At 45.4% G+C, this 15700-nt stretch overlaps 1 protein-coding gene across 1 annotated transcript in view; it reads right to left on the bottom strand.

Annotated features, from left to right (window-relative positions):
- LOC145337639 (ADP-ribose glycohydrolase MACROD1-like) overlaps nt 1–15700 on the bottom strand; it is a 792171-nt gene that overhangs the window by 269650 nt on the left and 506821 nt on the right. The window lies entirely within an intron of this gene.

Below are 15700 nucleotides of genomic sequence, written 5' to 3' on the forward strand. Positions count from 1 at the left end.
CCCTGCTGCTGTCAGACTTTTGAATGGACCTACTTCGCATTAAGTTGACCTTTCTCTACACCCTAGCTATGACTGTAACACTACATTCTGCACTCTCTCCTTTCCTTCTCTATGAATGGTATGCTTTCTCTGTGTACCGCACAAGAAACAATACTTTTCACTGTATCCCAATACATGTGACAATAATAAATCAAATCAAATCAAAATCTACCTCACATTAAGTTGATCTTTCTCTACACCCTCGCTATGACTGTAACACTACATTCTGCACCCTCTCCTTTCCTTCTCTATGAGCGGTATGCTTTGTCTGTATAGCGTGCAAGAAACAATACTTTCCTCTGTATGTTAATACATATGACAATAATAAATCAAATCAAGATACTTCACTGAACTATTAAATGTTGACAGTAAGTAGCACAGATGTTGGGTGTAAAATTAACATTTGCAGTTTAATACTCCGGGCTGACTGATACACTGCAGTCTGTGACATTGTACACAAGCTTAACTTGACGCATGCAGGGAGCCATGTGCTCCTGTTGAGTAATAGGCAGTTATTGTAAAACACTTCTACAGAAATAAGGAATTAAATGAGGATTGTGTGAGTGTGTGTGTGTGAGAGTGTGTGTGTGTGTGTGTGAGAGAGTGTGTGTGTGTGAGAGAGAGAGTGTGTGAGTGTGAGAGAGAGAGTGTGTGAGAGAGAGTGTGTGTGTGTGTGTCTCTGTGTGTGTGAGAGAGAGAGTGTGTGTGAATGTGCTGTGCGTGTACAATCGTGCTGGACAGGATGAAATGTTCTGAAGGGTATCTGATTCATTAGCAGAAGCTGCTGTTACTCTAAAGGCGTTAATTTGGGATGCCCGGACGGTACAGAAGCACACTATCAAAGTGACAGACATCACACATCCAAATGAAGGATAGCAAAATGTTAGCAGTAATTGGGATGGTCAGCACTGCACAGCAGGGTCTTTCGTACAATTACAGCTTTGTAATAAGCACCATTTTGAAGATATCATGATAATGTTCGGAACAGAGCCTGGCCTAAATGCACATCTATCAACTGGCATGCCGTTTGTAAGCAAATAAGCAAGCAGAATGAGTTTCTGCATCAGACCCTGCACCTCTCATCTGCACAGTAGGACTGTTTTTACACCTGCAATGGTGAGACTGATTTTTGGTTTGCGTGGAACACAGACACAAGACAATGAGAGAGAAGGGACTGGTAAATCAAATAGACAAAAGTCCAAAGAGAACTGGCATGATTTACGGATGCAGTCATAGAAACGTAGAGGATAGTGGCAGGAGAAGGCCATTCGGCCCTTCGAGCCTGCTCTGCCTTTCATCACCATCATGGCTGATCGTCCAACTTAATAGCCTAATCCTGCTTTCTCCCCATAACCTTTGATCCTGTTCGCCCTAAGTGCTATATCCAGCCGCCTCTTGAATACATTCAATGTTTTGGCATTAACTACTTCTGGGCAGCACAGCGCCAGGGACCTGGGTTCAATTCCTGGCTTGGGTCACTGTCTGTGTGGAGTCTGCACATTCTTCCTGTGTCTGCTTGGGTTTCCTCCGGGTGCTCCGGTTTCCTCCCACAGTCCGAAAGACATGCTGGTTCGGGTGCATTGACCTGAACAGGTGCCAGCATGTGACAACTAGGGGATTTTCACAGTAACTTCATTGCAGTGTTAATGTAAGCCTTACTTGTGACTAATAAATAAGCTTTACTTAACTTTTTTCTTGAGGTAATGAATTCTAACCACTCTTTGGCTGAAGAAATGCTTCCTTAGGTCCATCCTAAATGGTCTACCCCAAACCCTCAGACTGTGACCCCTGGTTCTGGACTCCCCCCACCATTGGGAACATCCTCCCTGCATCTACCCCGTCTAGTCCTGTTAGAATTTTATAAATCTCTATGAGATCCCCCCCTCATTTGTCTGAACTCCAGTGAAAACAATCCTAACCTGGTCAATCTCTCCTCATACATCAGTCCCACCATCCCAGGAATCAGCCTGGTAAACCTTCACTGCACTCCCTCAAGAGCAAGAACATCCTTCCTCAGAAAAGGAGACCAAAACTGGACACAATAATCTAGGTGTGGCCTCACCAAGGCCCTTTATAATTGCAACAACACATCCCTGCTCCTGTACTCAAATCCTCTCGCAATGAAGGTCAACATACCATTTGCCTTCTTTACCGCCTGCTGTACCTTCAGGGACTGGTGCACAAGGACACCCAGGTCCCTCTGCACACCCCCCTCTCCCAATTTACAGCCGCTCAGGAAGTCAATTGTGATGTGCTCACACGATCTGCATTTACATGGCACCATGAATGTGGTAAAAACAAGAAGGTTGATCAGACAAAATCTAACACTAGCTCACCAAGGAGATTCTGGGACACTGGTCAAAGAATGTACCAAAGGAGGAGAATAAGGCAGAGAGCTTTTTTTATTCATTCATGGATTGTGGACATCGCTGGCTGGCCAGCATTTATTGCCTATCCCTCGTTGAGAAGGTGGTGGTGGTGGTGAGCTGCCTTCTTGACATCTGAGTGTCTTTCAGAGGATAGTTAAGAATCAACCACTTTTGTTTTATTCATTCCTGGGACATGGGTATCGCTGGCTGGGCCAGCATTTATTGCCCATCCCTAGTTGCCCTTGGAGGGCAGTTGAGAGTCAACCAGCATGTCTCTGGGCTGTGGGAGGAAACCGGAGCACCCGGAGCAAACCCATGCAGTTATGGGGGAGAACATGCAAACTCCACACAGACCCAAGCTGGGAATTGAACCCTGATCCCTGGCACTGTGAGGCAGCAGTGTTAACCCACTGTGCCACCATGCTGCCCAATATGGCGATGGTCATCAGTAGATTCTTAATTCCAGGTACATTTTTTAATGGAATTGAAGTTCCACCATCTGCCATTCCACCACCATGGCGGGATTCGAACCCCAGAGAATTCGCTGAGTTTCTGGATTAATAGTCTAGTGATAATATCACTCGGCCATCGCCTCGCCATATAAAACATAACTTATTTCAAACAGCCTGTACGCAGATTGGCTTCCGGTCCACTGATCTGTCGTTCCTCCTTATCCCAGACGTTACTGAGGCCGATTGTAGGCCTCCAGCCGAGATTAATTAGCTCAGCACAGATGGCCAATTAAAGCAGGAACCCTAATCATCTAAAAGCAAAATATTGTGGATGATGGAAAGCTGAGACTGAAGCACAAGGTGCTGCAAAAGCTCATGAGGTCTGGTAGCATGTGTGGACAGAGAGAAAGAGTTGTGAAGTTGAGTCTTGCGAAGTGTGGTCCCTTTAAAAGTGGCTTAAAATGGAGGTGTACACAGAGTATACAGATTGCAACATTTGCAATGAGGACCAAGCAGCAGGGTTGACTTGGTAACAGGCTTTACAGGCTTTTGAATTCAGCAGCCCATCAGTTTAAAGAAGGCACTCAGCTATCAGGAATCTATCAGATTTGAATTTGCTGTTTTGACAACATTAGGCCAATCCTGGAGTAGGAAAGTTGATTAGGTCATCAGAGTTATAAAAAGAGGAACTCAACTGCCTGCCTGGAGTTCAATTGAAGAGCTGCCACCTCTCAACACCTAGAGAGGGAAAGAGCAGCTCCCTGAGAGCTTAAACTATCTCTTAAGAGAACACTCCATTTATCTAATGATGGGTACCAAATCAGAAAGATTTTACAGACCGCAGGATCAACAGAAGAACTCCAAAAGTTTTTCAAAAGGCGCAAAACCTGGTTGTATATTTTTGAGATGACTAAATTCTGTTATTATTAATTTCTTTTTGGTAATGAATGGACCTTGTATTTACTTGAAAAGCATTCCAGTACAATCTTATTTTATTCAGTGTGTTACTTGTTTAGTTAAAGTTCCCGGTTATTTGTATTAATTTGAACAGCATTCCAGTACAAGCTTATTTTATTCAGGGTGTTACTTGTTTAGTTAAAGTTCCTGATTGGCTCAATAAATAACTTATTATTTGTTCACTTAAAGTGAGTGCCAGGTCTTTCTATTAATAAAGTTCTCAATGTTAATGAAGGACAGTTCATGCCTTCCCACACACTTTGAAGAGATTACGAAGGGGGCTATTCCCATTGGGGGAGTTGGCATGGCTTCTTAAAAAGAAATCAACCTCCGCGTCGTAACAATGGGCAAAAGTTTTCCGGCCATTCCCATCACTGGGATCATCTGGTCCTGCCACCAGCGACCCCTAGCTGTGTGGTCCCCATTAGTAGACAGTACAGGCGGGACTGGAACATGGCAGGCCGTCACAAAACTGTGTACAGTTTTGGTCTCCTCACCTGAGAAATGATCTCAAAATGGCAGCATGCTTCTGTGCAGAGGGACCTGGGTGTCCTTGTGCAGGAATCACAAGGAGTTGTTTTGCAGGTACAGCAGGTAATTCAGGCGGCAAATGGAATTTTGTCCTTCATTGCGAGAGGGATGGAGTTTAAAAACAGCGAGGTTATGTTGCAGCTGGATAAGGTGCTGGTGAGGCCACACCTGGAGTACTGTGTACAGTTTTGTTCTCCTTACTTGAGAAAGGATATACTGGCACTGGAGGCGGTGCAAAGGAAATTCACTAGGCTGATTCTGGAGTTGAGAGGGTTGGCTTATGAGGAGAAACTGAGTAGACTAGGGCTATACTCATTGGAATTCAGAAGAATGAGGGGCGATCTTATAGAAACATATAAGATTATGAAGGGAATAGATAAGAGAGAAGCAGGGAAGTTGTTTCCACTGGCGGGTGAAACTAGAACTAGAGGGCATGGCCTCAAAATAAGGGGGAGCAGATTTAGGACTGAGTTGAGGAGGAACTTCTTCACACACAGGGTTGTGAATCTGTGGAATTCCCTGCCCAGTGAAGCAGTTGAGGCTACCTCACTGAATGTTTTTAAGGCAAAAACAGAAATGTTTTTGAACAGTAAAGGAATTAAGGGTTATGGTGAGTGGGCGGGTAAGTGGAGCTGAGTCCACGAGAAGATCAGCCATGATCATATTGAATGGCGGAGCAGGCTCGAGGGACCGAATGGCCCACTTCTGCTCCCAGTTCTTAAAGCACACCGCATGTACTGGGACACAAAAAGTCCTATCGAACATTGAGTCCAATATGACTCTTCAGAAACCTATTTTGATTTGATTTAATTTATTATTATCATATGTATTGATATACAGTGAAAAGTATTGTTTCTTGCGCACTATATAGACAAGGCATACCGTTCATAGAGAAGGAAAGGAGAGGGAGCAGAATGTAGTGTTACAGTCACAGCTAGGGTGTAGAGAAAGATCAACTTGATGTGAGGTAGGTCCATTCAAAAGTCTGACAGCAGCAGGGAAGAAGCTGTTCTTGAGTCGGTTGGTACATGACCTCAGACTTTTGTATCTTTTTCCCGAAGGGAGAAGGTGGAAGACAGAATGTCTGGGGTGCGTGGGGTCCTTAATTATGCTGGCTGCTTTTCCTGAGGCAGTGGCAACTGTAGATGGAACCAATGGATGGGAGGCTGGTTTGCGTGATGGATTGGGCTACATTCACGACCTTTTTTAGTTCCTTGTGGTCTTGGGCAACCCATACCAAGTGATGAGGGGGGGGCTGATCTTATTGAAACTTACAAGATATTGCGAGGCGTGGAGAGGATGTTTCCACTAGTAGGAAAAACTAGACCCAGAGGGCACAACCTCAGGCTAAAGGGACGATCCTTTAAAACAGAGATGAGGAGGAATTTCTTCAGCCAGAGAGTGGGGAATCTGTGGAACTCTTTGCCGCAGAAGGCTGTGGAGGCCGGGTCATTGAGTGTCTTTAAGACAGAGATAGATAGGTTCTTGATTAATAAGGGGATCAGGGGTTATGGGGAAAAGGCAGGAGAATGGGGATGAGAAAAACACCAGCCATGATTGAATGGTGGAGCAGACTCGATGGGCCGAGTGGCCTCTTTCTGCTCCTACATCTTATGGTCTTATACAACCGGAAAGAATACTTTCTATGGTGCAGCCATAAAAGTTGGTGAGAGTCGTCGCGGAAATACCAAATTTCCTTAGTCTTCTGAAAAAGTAGAGGAACTGGGCAGCGCTGTTACTTAACCACGATATGAAGCAATTCCTTTTCGAATTAGCCCACTGGGACGTGTGACTGAATTCCAGAGCCTTGAGTTTCTCCTTTCCTGGACCAACTCCCTTGCTCTAAAATGACAGCTCGACTGTGCTTGGGTTTTGTTTGATCTGCGTCCACCAGGATTTCCCACTTAATCCTTTCAGCGATGCTGCCGTCACAGAACTAATCGGGTGACAATGGTGTTGAGGCCTGGGGTTCCCCCAGAGACTGCCAAAAGTTGGCAAGAAGACATGAAACACATGGTGCGAGTCTGTCATTCCTCACTGCAAATTAGCCAAGCCCATGTCATATTCTAGACAGATGTTTCAGGAAATGAGATAGCATTGAGGGTTTCAATTCAAAATTGCTCTTGTGGTTAAAGGGATAATAATCTAAACATCTGGCTAAAGAGAAAAGAGTCCCACTATCTACGATCTATTAAACTTAAGCACCACATTAATGCTGTCAATGTGGAATGCAAGCATCTGTAGCGTTTAATCTTGAGACATTTCTGTTGGAGGTATATTTTAGGGCTGTCAACTGTGGCTCATTTGGTAAGAGTGTCCTGGCTAATCACAGAATCCCTACAATGCAGAATAGTGGAGTGGACTCAATGGGCCGAGTGGCCTAACTCTGTGCCAACATCTTATGGTCTTATACAACTGCAAAGAATGCTTTCTATGGTGCAGCTGTGAAAGTTTAATTTAACATGGCCAATCCACCTAACACATCTTTGGACACAAAGGGGCAATCTGGCATGGCCGTTCAGCCCATCGATCCTTTTTAAAATTTATTTGTGGACATGAACTGGGCCAGCGTTTATTGCCCACCCCTAATTGCCAGAGGGCTGTTGAGGGTCAACCATTCCAAAGCTGTAGCTCTGGAATCACATGTAGGCCAGACCGGGTAAGGACGGCAGATTTCCTTCCCTAAAGGACATTAGTGAACTGGATGGGTTTTTCTGACAATGGTTTCATGGTCATCAGTAGATTCTTAATTCCAAATTTTTTTTAAATTGAATTCAAATTCCACCATCTGCTGTGGCGGGGTTCGAACCCAGGTCCCCCAGAACATTAGCTAAATTTCTGGATTAATAGTCTTGTGAGAGTACAATAGGCCATTGCCTCCCCAAGCCTGCACCAATGTCAATCCCACCGCCACCCCCACCCCAACCCCACATATTTACCCTCCTAATTCCCCCTGAAACTTAAGGGGCAATTCAGCATGGCCAATCCACCTAACCTGCACATCTTTGGACACTAAGGAGCAATTTAGCATGGCCAATCCATCTAACCTGCACATCTTTGGAGTGCGGGAGGAAACTGGAGCACCTGGAGGAAACCCACGCAGACTTGGGGAGAACGTGCAGACTCTGTACAGACAGTGACTCAAGCCGGGAATCAAACCCAGGCCCCTGGCGCTGTGAGGCAGCAGTGCTAACCACTGTACCACAGTGCTGGTGAACATTTATCTTTTATTTAACATCACCAGTAAACAGTTTTGTCATTGTCTCTTTATAGCTGGTGGGGGCGTGCTGTGTGCAAACTGGTTGCCACACTTTATCTATTATAATACTCCAACCTCACTACTTAACTCGGTGGCACAGTGGTTAGCACTGCTGTCACACAGCATGAGGGACCAGGGTTTGATTTCCGGCCTGGGTCACTGTCTGTGTGGAGTTTGCACATTCTACCCATGTCTGTATGAGTTTCCTCCGGGTGCTCCGGTTTCCTCCCAAAGTCCGAAAGACATGCTGGTTAGGTGCTAAATTCTCCCTCAGTGTAACCCGAACAGGCGCCAGAGTGTGGCAACTTGGGGATCGGGGTGGCACGTTGGCACATTGGTTAGCACTGCTGCCTCGCAGCACCAGGGACCCGGGTTCAATTCCTGGCTTGGGTTGTTGACTGTGTGGAGTCTGCACGTTCTCTCCTTGTGTGCATGCGTTTCCTCCAGGTGCTTCGCTGTCCTCCCACACTGTGGGGCTTAGGTGGATTGGCCAGGCTAAATTGCCCCTTAGTGTTGGGGGGATTAGCAGGGTAAATGCACAGGGTTATGGGAATAGGGCCTAGGTGGGATTGTGGTTGGTGCAGAGTTGATGGGCCGAATGGCCTCCTTCTGCACTGTAGAGATTCTATGGATTCAAAACGAGTGCATTGTCAAGTCCTTTGGGGTGTCATGAAAGGTGCTATTCCAATGCAAATCTTTCTATTTAATTTTTCTAAGACAAGAATAAGTGAAAGTGTCACTTTTTACAAAAGGAGTCTTCCCAAATACCTGGTTTAAAACATTTCCAACCTGGCTAAATTAGAATTTTTGGAGTTTTTTTATACATTGAAGTTGCAGAAATAAATTCCAAGTATTCAGGGGAGGTCAGTAATAATCTCCTGACGTTCATAAAGTCTGACACACGGTGTGTGTGTCCTGGACATGGTTACTGATCAGCCAGTTCTTCAGAGCTGGAAGTGTGGGATATTCTGAGAAAGCTAAAGTTTAAGGTCTTGCTCTGGGATATTAAGGCTACATGAACATCCCCAACTACAATGTTGACTCCAACAGCTTCTGAAGGATGAACCGGAATTCTCCATTCCTTCACACTCGGGCCATTGAGTTGGCACCCCCAAAAATCCCACCCAGGCCCTATCCCTGCCATCCCATGTAGTCTCCCTGACACTAAGGGGCAACTTATCATAGCCAATCCACCTAACCCACAGATCCTTGGACGCTGAGTGGCAATTTAGCATGGCCAATCAACCTAACCTGCACATCCTTGGACACTAAGGGGCAATTTAGCATGGCCAATCAACCTAACCTGCACATCCTTGGACACTAAGGGGCAATTTAGCATGGCCAATCAACCTAACCCCCACATCTTTGAACTGTGGGAGGAAACCGGAGCATCTGAATGAAACCCAGGGAAAATGTGCAAACTCCACCCAAACCGTGAATTGAACCCGGGTCCCTGTCGCTACGAGGTAGCAGTGTTAACCCACTGTGCTGCCAAACTTGAAGATAGCTCAGTCCCCTTTCTCTAATAAAGACCAGGAAGTGTGCTGGGTCCACTACATCCACCCCATAACAATAGCCTGGGCCGTAAGTTCCTCTTTCGCATTGTTCAGTCAAGTGCTGTGATATCCGAGCTTCTGTCTTCTGAAGCTACAGCATGGAGACTCGGGGATTTTTACAGTAACTTCATTGCAGTGTTAATGTCACCCTACTTGTGACACTAATAAATAAACTTTAAACTTTAGTCCTGCTCTGAGATTGGATTTTGGTTTCTGTACCTGGCTTGCACTTTCTGCTTCCATTGTGCCAATAAAAAAAAATCACATTAAATAGCATCTTAATGTTCTTATTTTTGAAATGTACGCAATATAGAACCATAGATACCAGGTGCAGGAAGAGGCCATAGGGGGCACAGTAGCACAGTGGATTCGATTCCCGGCTTGGGTCACTGTCTGTTGGAGTCTGCACATTCTCCCCCCATGTCTGTGTGGGTTTCCTCCCACGGTCTAAAGATTCGCGAGTTCGATGGACTGGCCGTGATAAATTGTCCAACAGTGTCTGGGTAAATACGTAGGGATAGGACCTGGGTTTGGAACCCACCACGACAAATAGTGGAATTTGAAATCAATTAAAAAATATCTGGAATTAAGAATCTACTGATAACGATGAAACCACTCTCCATTGTCAGAAAAACCCATCTGGTTCACTGATGTCCTTCAGGGAAGGAAATCTGGGTGGGATTGTGTCAGTGCAGGCTCAATGAGCTGAATGGCCTCCTTCTGCACTGTAGGGATTCTATGATTCTATGAAAAGGGCAGAGACACATCCAACTGGATGGAAGTAGAAGCAGGAGGAGGCCATTCGGCCCTTCCAGCCTGCTCCGCCATTCATTTTGGTCATGGCTGATCATCAAATTCAACATGATCCCCCCCCATATCCCTCGGTTCCTTTAGCCCCATGAGTGATATCTAATTTCTTCTTGAAATCACACAATGTTTTGGCCTCAACTACTTTCTGCGGGAAATGAATTCCACCACTCTCTGGGTGAAAAAATTTCTCCTCACCTCAATTCTAAAAAGTTTACCCCTTATCCTCAAACTATCACCCCTAATTCTGAACTACCCCACCATCAGGGACAAAGCCCAGCCCATCCAGCAAACCAAGCTCCCATCCATTGATTCTGTCTACACTTCCCGCTGCCTTGGGAAAAGCAGCTGGCATAATTAAGGACCCCACGCTCCCCGGACATTCTCTCTTCCACCTTCTCCCATAAAAGATACAAAAGTCTGAGGTCATGTACCAACTGACTCAAGAACAGCTTTTTCCCTGCTGCTGTCAGACTTTTGAATGGACCTACCTCACATTAAGCTGATCTTTCTTGACGCCCTCGCTGTGACTGTAACACTACATTCTGCACCCTCTCCTTTTCTTCTCTATGAACAGAATGCTTTGTCTGTATAGCGTGCAAAAGACAATACTTTTCACTGTGTCTTAATACATGTGACAATAATAAATCAAATCAAATCCTTCCCTCTATGTACTCTATGAACGGTATGTTTTGTCTGTACAGCGTGCGAGAAACAATACTTTTCACTGTATCCCAATACGTGTGACAATAATAAATCAAATCAAATCACTGGGACCATTCTTTCTGAATCTGCCCTGTCCAAACCTGTTAAGAGTTTTATAAGTTTCTATCAGATCCCCCCTCACTCTTTGCACTGTTCATTCAGTCCAGCAGTTTATTTTAAATTATTTAAAGACAGCAGCTTCCCTCAAGCTGTCAGACAATCCTAATAGACGCTGAGCTGCAGTTATCAAACCCAAAGTCCATGTTGCGTGTGTACCCATATTAACTCTGACACACATCGGGCACTGCCCATTAAAAACTGGATGAAGTAAACATTTTCACTCTCCCGACATCAGACCCTTGGGAGTACTTGGGACATGTGCATGAAAATGCAAGCTGTAATGCCTCTCGAATAAGTATTTCTACTCAAAATGAGTCAAAATAGTAGCACTGAATACTGAAAACCACCCTACACTTTCAACATAGCCTCTGAGTACTTCAACTCGAACGGAATGATAGTGCTGAGGGCACGCACGAATACTTAGAAAGAACAGGTAAATAGACAAGTGCAACCTTGCAGGCACAAGATAATGCAAGTCTTCTGATCCTGGCACGCTGGCACAGTGGGTTAGCACTGCTGCCTCACAGCGCCAGGGACCTGGGTTCGATTCCCGGCTCGGGTCACGTCTGTGCTGAATCTGCACGTTCTCCCCGTGTCTGCATGGGTTTCCTCCGGGTGCTCTGGTTTCCTCCCACAGTCCGAAAGACGAGCGGGTTAGGTGCTAAATTCTCTCTCAGTGTAACCTGAACAGGCGCCAGAGTGTGGTGACTAGGGGAGTTTCACAGTAACTTCATTATAGTGTTAATGTAATCCTACTTGTGACTAATAAATAAACTTTAACTTATTTGACCCCTGCCTCAACTTCTCTTTGGGGGCAAGAGAGTTCTAGGTTCTCCACAATTTTGAGAGAAAAGGTTTTATTTATTTATTTTGTGAACCCAAATCTCCAGTCACCTGATGAAGGAGCAACGCTCCGAAAGTGATTCTAAATAAACCTGTTGGACCTTAACCTGGCGTGCTGCAGGAAAGGATGTCCCGAAGCATGGTAAATTAGGGAGACCATGCAGACGCTACGACAACGGATGAATGAATATCGCTCAACAATCACCAGGCAAGACTGTTCCCTTCCTGTTGGGGAGCACTTCAGTGGTCACAGGCATTCGGCCTCTGATCTTCGGGTAAGCGTTCTCCAAGGCGGCCTTCACAACACACGACAGCGCAGAGTCGCTGAGCAGAGACTGATAGCCAAGTTCCACACACGAGGACGGCCTCAACTGGGATCTGGGGTTCATGTCGCACTATCTGTAACCCCCATGACTTGCCTGGGCTTGTAAAATCTCACTGTCCTGTCTGGAGACAATACACGTCTCTTTAACCTGTGCTTAATGCTATCACCACTCATATCGCCTGCATCTTTAAGACTTGATTAGCTGTAAAGACTCGCATTCTAATCAGTATTCTGTAAACTGTGTGTATCTTTATATGCCTTTCTCTGACCAGAACCTTCCACACACCTGACAAAGGAACACCGTTTCCAAAAGCTTGTGGGTTTACTATCAAATAAACTGGTTGGACTTAAACCTGGTGTAGTGAGACTTCTTACTGTTGTTATCGATGGCAGGAGAGAAGTATGAGGAGAGATTGACTAGGTTAGGATTATATTCGCTCATAGAAATGTATAAAATTCTAACAGGACTAGACAGGGTAGATGCAGGGAGGGTGTTCCCGATGGTGGAGGGGAGTCCAGAACCAGAGGTCAGAGGCCTAACCTGGGGTGAACATTGTCAGACGGAGATGAGCAGAAGTTCCTTCATCCAGAGGGTGGTGAATCTGTGGAAGTCACAGCCACAGAAAGTAGGTGAGGCTAAAACATTGACCAGAATTTTACCGTCCCACCCACCGCGGGAATTGGAGCGGGCGAGGGGCCGACGACGGAAAGGTCCATTGATCTCAGGGAGGATTTTACGTTTTTGGAACCAGCAAGGCCATAAAATCCCACCCATTGTATGTTTTCTAGAAAGAGTTAGACATATCTCTTGGAGTGAAGCGGGATAGGAGCATATGGGGTGCATGGGGGGGGAGTGAGATCACATTGAACAGTTTAGGCCGACATTCTCTGGAATTTAGAAGAATGAGGGGAGATCAAATTGAGATATACAACATGATAAAAGGTCTGGATAAAGTAGACATGGAGCGGATGCTTCCTCTTGTGGGACATTCTAGGGAGAGAGGTCACAGTCTTAGGATAAGGGGCAGCAAATTTAAAATAGAGTTGGAGGAGAAGCTACTTCTCCCAAAGGGTTGTGAATCTGTGGAATTCGCTCCCCCAAAGTGCGGTGGGTGCTGGGGCAGTGAGTAAATTTAAGGAGGAGTTAGACAGACTTTTCATTGGGAATGGCGTGAAGGGTTGTGGGGAGAAGGTAGGAAAATGGGGATGAGGAGCATATCAGCCATGATCAAATGGTGGAGCGGTCTTGATGGGCCGAATGGCCTAATTCTGCTCTAAATGGTAAAAAATTGCAGCATGCTGCTGTGCAGAGGGACCTGGGTGTCCTTGTGCAGGAATCACCAGGTTTGCAGGTGCAGCAGGGAATTAAGGCGGCAAATGGAATTTTATCCTTCATTGCGAGACGGATGGAGTTTAAAAACAGTGAGGTTATGTTGCAGCTGTATAAGGCGCTGGTGAGGCCACACCTGGAGTACTGTGTACAGTTTTGGTCTCCTTACTTGAGAGAGGATATACTGGCACTGGAGGGGGTGCAGAGGAGATTCACTCGGTTGATTCCAGAGTTGAGAGGGTTGGATTATGAGGAGAGACTGAGTAGACTGGGGCTCGACTCATTGGAATTCAGAAGAATGAGGGGAGATCTTATAGAAACATATAAGATTATGAAGGGAACAGATAAGATAGAAGCAGGGAGGTTGTTTCCACTGGTGGGTGAAACTAGAACTAGGGGGCATGGCCTCAAAATAAGGAGAGCAGATTTAGGGCTGAGTCGAGGAGGAACTTCTTCACACAAAGGGTTATGAATCTGTGAATTCCCTGCCCAGTGAAGCAGTTGAGGCTACCTCGCTGAATGTTTTTAAGGCAAGGATAGATAGATATTTGAACAGGGAAAGAATTAAGGGTTATGGTGAGTGGGCGGGTAAGTGGAGCTGAGTCCACAAAAAGATCAGCCATGATCTTATTGAAAGGCGGAGCAGGCTCGAGGGGCCAGATGGCCTACTCCTGCTTCTAGTTCTTATGCTCCTAATCTTATGAATTATCAGGCTATTGAGTGAGTGAACAGATTTGTGAAGAAGTAGTCAACATTACTTTGGTTAGTGTCTTAAACGCACAGGTCAGCCAAGCACCTCGCACACCGCAGACATCTTAGAGGCTAAATACCTTTTGCGCTGGCAGGTTGGGAAGGTTACGCGGTTACAGAAGAGCAAATGGAACACTTGGATAACACACTTCTCTTGATGAGCACGAGACATTGTAACATAGAAAGTCTCAGACAAAATATACAATACTCAAAACCTCTTCCATTATCTTATTCACATGCACCAGGTCACATCTGTTGTACTTTGACCATCACTTTTCAAAAATAAGTTTTAAGAAGACAAGCAAGAAAGCCAAACATGTAAACTGTGAAAAATAGTCGGGAAACTCCCCAGTGTGTAGGTGACAGTCATTATATTCGGATGACAAAATCCTGGAAAGTAACTTAAAATGTTCATTACAGCATTGCAAGATACGATGGATAATATCAGACCATTGTTTTCCAAAAAGGAGAATACACAAAACTCCAGGTACAACCAAAAGGAATACACGACAGTTGAACACAAGCCCATGGCCCGAGAACAGTATACATCCATTCATCAGAATTTCACAATTGGCCCTGAATAGAACCATTGAATAGAACCATACAATAGAACCATACAATCCACAAAGTGCAAAAGGAGGCCATTTGGCCCAACCAGCCAGCACCGACTGTCCAACAGAGTACCTTATCCAGGCCCTCTCCACCGTCCTATCCCCATAACACCACACATTTACCACGGCCAATCCACCTAATCTGCACATCTTTAGACACGAAAGGGCAATTTAGCATTGCCAATCCAACTAACCTGCACATCTTTGAACACTAAGAGACAATTTAGCATGGCCAATCCACCGAACTGTACATCTTTGGACATTAAGGGGCAATTTAATATGGCCAATCCACTTAACTTTGGACACTAAGGGGCAATTTAGTGTCCAAAGATGTGCAGATTAGCATGACTGGCCATGCTAAATTGCCCCGTAGTATCCAAAGATGCGCAGGTTAGGTGGATTGGCCATGCTAATTTGCTCCTTAGTGTCAGGGGGACTTGCTAGGGTAAATACATGGGGTTACGGGGATAGGGCTTGGGTGGGATAGTTGTCGGTGCAGACTCAATGGGCTGAATGGCCTCTTTCTGCAATATATTGATTTTAACTCAGAGAAGGTTCCAGAAACTCTTTCCAAGTGCAATGCGAAATACCACAAAAACAACAGTTCACCTCCAGGACCCCTTCGGGGACCCTCTCAACAACCCTTACTGACAGAAAACAGTAAGAAGTCTCACCACACCAGGTTAAAGTCCAACAGGTTTATTTGGAATCATGAGCTTTCGGAGCATTGCTCCTTCATCAGATGAGTAGAGAGGTAGGTTTCACAAACACGGCGTATATAGACACAGACACAATTGCCTGGGTTTGCAAAATCCTACTAACTGTCCCAGCTTGAGACAATTCACACCTCTTTAACCTGTGATTATCCCTCTCTCCACTTGCACTGTCTGTACATGTAAAGACTTGATTACCTGTAAAGACTCGCATTCCAACCTTCATCTTGCAATTGTGTCTGTGTCTATATATGCTGTGTTTGAACAAAGGACAAAGAAAATTACAGCACAGGGCCTTCGGCCCCTCCTGCACTGACCATGCTGCCCGACTGA

The sequence above is a fragment of the Carcharhinus amblyrhynchos genome, unplaced genomic scaffold (assembly GCF_965287045.1).
Source record: "Carcharhinus amblyrhynchos unplaced genomic scaffold, sCarAmb.v2.hapA scaffold_54, whole genome shotgun sequence".
Lineage (NCBI taxonomy): Eukaryota > Metazoa > Chordata > Chondrichthyes > Carcharhiniformes > Carcharhinidae > Carcharhinus > Carcharhinus amblyrhynchos.